Source organism: Pistacia vera, unplaced genomic scaffold, assembly GCF_008641045.1.
Source record: "Pistacia vera cultivar Batoury unplaced genomic scaffold, PisVer_v2 Contig846, whole genome shotgun sequence".
Taxonomy (NCBI): Eukaryota; Viridiplantae; Streptophyta; class Magnoliopsida; order Sapindales; family Anacardiaceae; genus Pistacia; species Pistacia vera.
Window position 1 is genome coordinate 23927 of NW_022196719.1, and position 7325 is coordinate 31251.

The 7325-nt window shown below is 41.8% G+C and overlaps 1 pseudogene; it reads left to right on the forward strand.

Moving 5' to 3' along the window:
• The first annotated feature begins 4203 nt into the window (after nucleotides 1-4203).
• On the forward strand, nucleotides 4204-5187 carry LOC116118471 (annotated as a pseudogene).
• The last annotated feature ends 2138 nt before the right edge of the window (nucleotides 5188-7325 follow it).

Here is a 7325-nt window from a genome sequence, read left to right on the forward strand (position 1 = left end):
TCATTAGGGGACAATCTCCCATAGTTAATCTACACTACTCAAAACCATCTATTTGCCCCTAAAGTTCTTGCTCCCAAGAACCCGACGCCTCCGTCGTAGTCCTAGCTTCCGACAAGACTCCTGGTAATTCTTCATCTCCTTAATTCTTATTAAATAATCCCTTTTAGCCTTGCTAACTTGAGCGTCGGAGTGCTTACGATAAACACCACCCCGGTGTTTTCCAGAAGCTTCACGCTTGCCCTTTCATGTGTGCAAGTCTAGCGGATTGTCAGTGGTCTCAACCTCATAGGATTAGACCCTATTTTCATGATGGTAGATTTTTTGTATCTACAGTTTGGCACCCACCGTGTGGCCCTAACAATCATCTGCTAACGATAACTTGCAACATGAGAGGAGACATTTAACTCCCTTCGACTGACATCGCTAATCAGAAAATTTTATCACGATAAGAAAATTTTTCTTTACTTTTCTCCATTTGTTTTATCTATTCAGCACGTGATATGATACCTTGAACCATCAAAACACATCCCCCGTATTCATAATTTGTTCCATGCATCGGTTGGAATATTTCTCACTTCTCGTATGTGTTTAATTTCTTTTTGGAGGGTATTTTGTGGTCTAAAAACCCTTACATCTCATGGGCATGTTTTTGTGTATTTAAAAACCCATTTCCTCTCCTTCTCTAGACCCGCAAATTCTCCAACCATAACAAATGGTTTAGAATGTTAACATCGCCTTCGTGTCGAATTACTAAAATCCCACAAACCTTGAATCAAACTCCCTTAGTCCATGGCAACTGGTGAGAATATACACTGACTAGTTTTGACTTCCTGCCGTCAATGCCAAGATACCACTCAGCTCGTTCGAAGCAAAGTCAAACCGAGAATGAAATGCCCAACTATACTGACTCCCCTTCAGAATCACCAAATCCCATTCCCCTTCCAAATCCTCTTTCGAAACCACAAAAGCCAAACACTTCCAAATACTAAGGTCCTTCAAAAATTGCTCATCCTATGTTCTATCTAGCATCCGTAAAAAAACTACTCAAAAGCATGTCAAAGCCATCTTCAACAAACTCAAAACCCGTATTTAAGACAAACCCAAATTTTTCTTCTTCAAAAGTCGACAAAAATCACCTCAAATTCATCCAAGAGTAGCCTAGAAGGTTTTAAGAACACAAAAAGAACAGAGAAAAACAAAATGAAAGAATCAGGAGAAATCACTGTGGAATCTCTGGCGAAATCGCCCACACCTTCGACTAGAAAGAGTAAAACTTAAAAAGAGATAATAAATAAATAAAAAGTTACAGGTTTTGAATGAATGCCATTGCCAAAGCATTATGGCATTTAATGCACCTTGGTTAAAAACGCCATGTGGCGAAATTTTGGAAAGGTGATTTTTTCTCATTATTTTCAGTCGCCTGCACAATGAGCCCATATTCCATATTTGTGCTCACATGCTTTGATCAGAGTTTTATTTGGAATTCTTTGGAAATCTAATTTGCTTTGCAGAAGGCACAATGGCTTCACTTGGATCGGTCCGCCGAGCGGGCAACACGTTAATATTCGTCTCAATTGGCCCTGCAACTCCCACTCAGTTTTGTCTCCATGCGGCTTTGATCACACTACAACAAGAACTCTCTCCACTCGGCTCATCCAACCGAGTGGGAGAAATTAAAAATCGAAAGTGGTTCTCCTAGTCAACTTCATTTGACTCAAAAGTTAGCACACCTTCCCCACACGATATAGTGGGCCGAGCCGAGTGGATTCTAAGCTACCTCAGAACAAGGATATAATCCCTCAAATTATTTATACAAGTCTAGATAACTCCATTCAATACATACTCAATCACCCCATGTGGCAAAAGTATGCCCAAGTAACAACTATAAAAGTCATCACTCGACTCAGTTGGGACTATGACTCTACCTCTCTTTGGAACATCTTCATTCAGGGTTGGGGTTATTTCTTCATTCTGGCTGCGTGAGCTTTGCCGAGTGGGTCTGTCCAAGCTCACCCTCATACAACTCTTGCTCGAGTACGACTGATTCGATGCATCTAAAGAGCCACTCGCCTGTAGACTAATGGTGCTTTCGTATCACCTCCTCAAAAGCCAAATCAAATACTCCACTCGGTTCAGCAAGCACAAGTGGCAACAGTTGAAGGGGAAAGGTATGTGTCATTATCTCCTTTTAACTACCACTCTATTTGGTTAAATCTTTCTCTATTCGGCCCATTACTTAATACATGCAGCCCATTTTTCTATTTAGCTCACTCTTTATTCAGTCCATAACACATGCACATCATGCATATTAACTCTCCATTCGACTATTTGCTTAAAACATGCATGTCATGCATGTCACTGCTCCAGCTTCAATCAAATGTTTTCAACTACAAAGTCGATCACGCCGACTGGGCCACATAGCCCTCAAAGGTTTCAACTACAAGTCGATCACGCTGACTCAATTGCAAGCTCCATACAAGCTCCACTTGGCATACACCATCGAATCGGCCCAGCTCGATCTACAGATTTACACTTTCGGATCGACCCTGCTCGATCCACGGATTTACACCTTCAGATCGACCCTGCTCGATCCAAGGATTTACACCATCGGATCGGCCCTTCTCGATCCCTGGATTTACACCATCGGATCGACCCTACTCAATCCATAGATTTACACCTTCGGATCGACCTTGCTCGACCCACAGATTTACACCATCGGATCGGCCCTACTCGATCCACAGATTTACACCATCGGATCGGCCTTTGCTCGATCCACGGATTTACACCTTCGGATCGACCCTGCTCGATTCATGGATTTGCACCTTCCGATCGGCCCTGCCCGATCCACAGATTTACACCTTTCGATTGACCCTGCACGAATCACGGATTTACACCTTCGGATTGACCCTACTCGATTCACGGATTTACACCTTCGGATTGGCCCTGCTCGATCCACGGATTTACACCTTTGAATCGACCTTACTCGATTAATAGATTTACACATTCGAATTAGCCCTACCCGATCCACGGATTTACACCTTCGGATCACCCCTACTTGATCCATGAATTTACACCTTCGGATCGCCCCTACTTGATCCACGAATTTACACCTTCGGATCGACCCTGCTCGACTCACGGATTTACACATTCAATCGGCCCAGACCGATTGAAGGACTTGCACCTCAAATCAACAAGCCATCGATCCAATCCACACAACGATCCATCCGACCTAACGAACTGCTATTACTAATCTGCTCAGTCTGCACTCATTCAATTAAATCTACTCTCTAAACTAAATACTCTTTAACTTAGAGAGTGGGGGGACAACTTGTTAGGGCCAAAAATCGTCTTGGGCTTGATGAAGCCCAATAACGAAATAAACATGTCACGGCCCAAGGCCTCAACATAATCCCGATTGGGCCTACACTTAAAATCACCTTGTGAACTACCCACTTTATGAGTTGGGCTATCCTATAAGTTAAGCTAAACCGGGTTTCGGCCCATTAGCCTACGACAATCTATAAATATGAAATCAGAATCTCATTCTATTTCCTCTTCTACTAAGATTCCAAATCTTACTCAAACTATTAAACTTGATCTGATAAGATCAATAAATCATATCTCTTTCATGATAGGGATTATCTCCTAAAATAGGACTTAGTGTCCTACTGAGATTCCAAATCCTATAAGGTGAAGAAATCATATCTCTTTCATGATAGAGATTATCTCCCAAAATAGGACTTAGTGTCCTACTAAGATTACAACCCCTTGGGTTCACTATAAAAACAGAGACTTGCCCTCTCATTAGGGAGCAATCTCTCATAGTCAATCTACACTACTCAAAACCATCTATTTGGTCCTAAAGTTCTTGCTCCCAAGAACCCGACGCCTCCGCCGTAGTCCTAGCTTCCGACAAGACTCTTGGTAATTCTTCATCTCCTTAATTCTTATCAAATAATCTCTTTCAGCCTTGCTAACTTGAGCGTCGAAGTGCCTATAGCAAACACCACCCCAGTGTTTTCCGGAAGCTTCACACTTGCTCTTTCATGTGTGCAGGTCTAGCGGATTGTCAGTGGCCTCAACTCACGGGATCAGAACCTATTTTCAGAACCTATTTTCATGATGGTAGATTTTTTGCATCTACACAGCTTCAAAGCCGCCGTTTATGTTAACTCGTCAACACCCATCACTTATCTATAAAAAATGGCATCTTTTGGTTCTTCATTCAGTACTAGCTCTAGAACTCACATTCATGCTAGTTCAGTCACATCTGGTCATCACCTAAATCCAATTGATCCGAACGAAGTAGCTCATGAGTTTCGCTTCTTCAGAGTTTACAAAGATGGTCGGTTCGAGAAGTTTCGGTCCACCGAAAAGATCCCTCCGTCGAATGACCCGGTAACCCGGGTTTGAATTGAAGACGTTGAAATATCATCACAACCCGCTGTTTCAGCTTGTATTTTCTTGCCCAAGATCTGTGATTCGACCCGAAAATTCCCGGTTCTTTACAATGTCCACGGAGGTGGGTTCTGCTTCAAATCATCTTTCTCTCCAATTCATTCAAAGTACCTCACTTTGTTAACGGCTGAAGCAAACATAATCACTGTGTCGGTCAAATACGGGTTGTTCTTGGATTGACCCATACCTGCATGTTACGAGGACTCATGGGCCGAACTCTAGTGGGTGGCGAGTCATGTAAATGGGAATGGAGCCTAGTCATGGTTGAATGAGCATGTTGATTTTGGACGCATTTTTATAGGTGGAGAGAGTGTTGGAGGGAACATCTCGCACAATCTAGCTGCTCGGATTGGGACACTCGGGTTACCCGGAGTGAACATGGCGGGTATGGTTTTGGTGCATCAGTATTTTGGAAGGACAGACGATTATCAAATGTGGCTCTACATGTGTCCATCTAACGGGGGGTTGTAGGATCCTAGGCTGAAACCAAGTGTAGAAGATCTAGCAAGGCTTAGGAGTAAAAGGGTGTTGATATTTGTGGCTGAAAAAGATCATTTAAATGTAGTGGGAAGAAATTATTACCAGGAACTAAAAGAAAGTTGATGGAAAGGAAGTACAGAGATCTTGGAAAATGAAAGGGAAGACCATTGGTTTCATATGGAGAATCTCAGTAATGAGAAGGCTGTAACTCTTATCCAAAGATTTGTTTCTTTCATGAAAGAAGAATAACTTTTTGTTTGTAAACAAAAGTAATTGTTGAGATTTTTTTTTTTTTTTTTTTTTGGTTGAAGGGGCTGTCCGGGTTAGTTTACTCATACCTTAACTAATCTTTCGGGTCTGAAAGTTGATAGTCGAGTAAATCCCCTTAGTTGCCATCTCTTTTAGTAATCCAAGTGGATCGAACTCAGGACCTCTTGGATAATACACCCAAGAATCCTAGTTGACCGCTGGGCCACCTAATGGTGGTTATAATTTTTGAGATGTTGTAACCTAGGGTTGTTTTCATGAAAAGAACCAACGTTTTGAAAACCAGACCGGACTATGACTAGTTCAAGGGTCCGGTTTCCAGTTTGATCAGTTGGATTGGTCAGTTGGACGTAATTCTGCAAAATTTTTTTAGTCCCTGAAAGTTTTAAATTCATCAAAAATACCCCTATAATACTCCCTTAAGGTTTGAAATCTATCTAAAACACCCTTGTCACCCGAAGAGACTGGTGAGTGCTAGTGGTAGCGATGATCGACGGCTAATCGAAGTTGGAACCATGGAGCTTTTGATGTATAGGTGCCGGCAAATCTGATGATGGTGCTAAGGAGTTCCATCGGTGTCAGAACTTGCCAGAATCAACAAAAGAAATCCAACGGTTGCCTAAACTTTAGGTGGAAGGCGAGCGACGAAGGCTGGACGACGGCCACTGAAAATGGATGGGTTTGGTCATGAAGATGTTGTCACGTCAAATGGTGGTATTTTCTCCATCGAACGATGCCAGAATCCGACAGGATTGAGTTGCGATTGGACCGCGACTCGGCAGTATTTTGGCGGTCCAACTGCGGCTCAATTCGGTTTAATGGTAAATGTTGGTTTTTATGAGATACCAGACCGGAAATACCGTCAGCTCCCAGTTGAACCGGTCCGACTGGACGGTCCGGTCTGGTTTTCAGAACATTGAAAAGAACAATCTGGGTGAATACTCTTTACAAACACTTTGTTTCTTAATACTTCATTCCTTTACTCTGATAAACATCATATTGTTGCTACTAATCTTTTGATCCTAAAACCAATGTCCATATCAAAAGACCTGGTGTTATCACCAGAAACTGATTCGAACCCAGTGAGCTCCTCTGGAGATCTGCAGGGCGATAATTTTGTGTTTGGCAAAAAGGATTTGTTGAAAGGACAGGGGATGGCTGTATTATGAGAAGTTGGGAAGGAATTTAGATGGAGAGGTGTTGTGGAGATTATGGAAGTTTAAAGGAGAGGGCCATGGCTTTTATTTGATAAATCCCAATTGTGAAAATGGTGTCACTATGCTCAAACAAATTGTGTCTTTTATCAAAGAGTAAATGACTTTTTCCCACTCAAGGTTTGCCTTAATGACAATTTCCCACCCAAAGTTCATATTCTATAAATATCCAAAATCCACTTCACTTTCTTAGTTGACATTTAGCGAGTTACCAGGAGCTAGGGTGAGAGGGGTTTTGTAGAGTGGAGGCTGGTTGATCGAATAGTGATGACCGATTAAATATTCGTTGCCAGAATCAACCGGAAATCATCTAAGAACAGAAAACCCTCGCTTTACAATGGCTAGCAATTTGCAAGAAATCAGGTGCTAGAGTGAGAAGTGTTTTGTAGAGAGAAGATCGGAAATTGTGGTGACGGAGATAATTTTCAATGCCGAAATCAGCTTTGGGTAGTAACAGAATATAAACTGAGTAAGAAAATAGTATTTGAAACTTTTGCATTGGAAAAGTGTCATTAAGGCAAACCTCGGTGGGAAAAAGTCGTTTACTCTTTATCAAATTACAAACTATTTCTTAGATATGACCAGATCATCTTCTTATCAAAGTTTTAACCTGAAGAGATAAAGACTTGTAATAGGTAGAGGTGGCGATGGACCGTGTCGTGTCTAAAAATTCAAGGCCCATCGTGCCGTGCCAAGGCCCGCACAGTTTCGTGCCTTGTCGTGCCGTGTCGGCCCACAAAATTTGAAGGCCCACGACACGGCCCGTTATATATTATGCCATGCCTTGGGCCGTGCCATGGGCTGGCCACATGCTTTGTGAAAATATTTTATTTTAATATTTATAAATTATGGTAATTTTTATTTATTATTAATAATTATTATAAAAATATTTTATATGTTATATTT